Source organism: Micropterus dolomieu, linkage group LG10, assembly GCF_021292245.1.
Source record: "Micropterus dolomieu isolate WLL.071019.BEF.003 ecotype Adirondacks linkage group LG10, ASM2129224v1, whole genome shotgun sequence".
Classification (NCBI taxonomy): Eukaryota; Metazoa; Chordata; class Actinopteri; order Centrarchiformes; family Centrarchidae; genus Micropterus; species Micropterus dolomieu.
This window is the reverse complement of record NC_060159.1, coordinates 2,924,514-2,926,321: the sequence shown is the minus strand read 5'-3', so window position 1 is coordinate 2,926,321 and position 1,808 is coordinate 2,924,514.

Here is a 1,808-nt window from a genome sequence, read left to right as displayed (position 1 = left end):
GCTGTCGAAGATTTGGATCGTTCCTCGGCTAGCATTAGTGGATACCTTTTCAGATGAGTGTGCATGACACTCGTACTTTTGTTGTATTTCAGGACGGACTTGCATATTTTGCAAGTGACAGTAGTCTGTTTCATCTTTAGTGAATTATTTCCACACACATGATGCACTGCTGCTGGTTTTCGGCAGTGACCCACCAGGCTCCTCACCTGCAGTTGAGGCATCCATGTTGTTAGTGTCCTAATCACATGATCAGAGACTATTCAACGTCAAGCTTAAAGTGTCATCACAGCGCAGTAAGGTCGACTGGTTGACTAGTCTATGCAACCCCTATCATATACATATATATTGATTCAGCTATCTTTGTGTTAACATGTCCTTGCAGAATATGATAATACTGAAACACAGATTTTTGTCATTCAGTCTGTCTTTTAGTCCAGCACTTTGGTCCACAGCAATATATTAAGCCTGGCATGGATTTTATTATGGAGATTCAAGATCCACAAATTAAGCTGTTTGTAATTGCGTAAAAAAACCCACAATCATTCCATCAAAAAAAGTCTCTTATGTGATGGCTTTTGGTTAAGGTGTAACAATTAAAAAAACTTTTTAGGGCTAAAGAAAAATAGTGGCCCAGAGGCTACTGGCTCTGTGAGGCTGTACTTAGGAACAGCAGTACTTTGAGCAAAATGCTAATGTCAGCATGCTAACATGCTCACAATAACATTACTAACATGTTGATGCAAAGCAGTTATATTTTTTTTATCTCATCTTAGGGCAACATGTGCTAATTGGCACTAAACAGTCCAGCTGAGGCCTGCTGGAGTGTCATCGGTTCTGCAAGTATTAGCAGTCATAAGCCAAAGTAATTTCTGATGCTGATATTGATAAATAAATAAATGAAATGATGTTGGAGCATGTAGCATGTTCATTAAAGTGATAATCTATACCAAAGTCATGCAAGACACCATTAGTAACGCTTTATACCAGATAATGTTGGTGAACACAGCTTTCTCTAGACGAACCACCCACTCACTTCTCTTTAGGATATAGTCACTTCCTGTGGGTGGAAAAGTTTTCCCGTGACTGATAACGCCTGCAACCAGAATTTAATTTGGGAAATTAGGGCAAATACTGAGCTATTCTATTGAAGGGAATCAGATATGTATCTCTACTGCAGCCCTATTTTGTGATTTAAGTTGGTAGACTGGGTCTATTTTTACTTTTTACTTACTTACTAAATCTTGCCTTGTGCAGCTTTAAGCAAATCTTGTCAAAGAGCGATTGTGGGTCAGTGGTCTCTACTGGAGAACCGCTGAAGGTCGAGACATTCATTCATGTATTAGATGTACTGATCCAGACATTCGCTGCTGTTTCGGAATGGCCCTGCTTCACACATCTCCAATCCAATCCCTGCTCGACTCTCTCCTTCTCTGTCTTTCCCCTTTTCATCCCCCACTGTCTCCCTCATTTCCATTGTGCTTGTGAGGCAGAAGCAGCACCTAATCATGGAAAATGACAGCGTGTCCTCAGCTTGATGGAGGTAGCAGTGGAGATGGAGGACACTCATGACCTGTGAATGCATTTGTTAACCCTTAGGTCAGTTGCTTCAAACAAACTGTTATTTTAAAGAGCTGGCCCTCTGTATTGTCCCTGCTATCATCTCTTATTTCACCCACCAATCACCACCCAAACACCATTCCCAATTTTTATACTTCCTGTTAAGTCTTCATATGTTTTTTTTTTTAATAAAAAATAAAATGGTCTGTTTCTTGCTTGCAGAGAGCTGGGCATCTATCACTTTTTTTTCA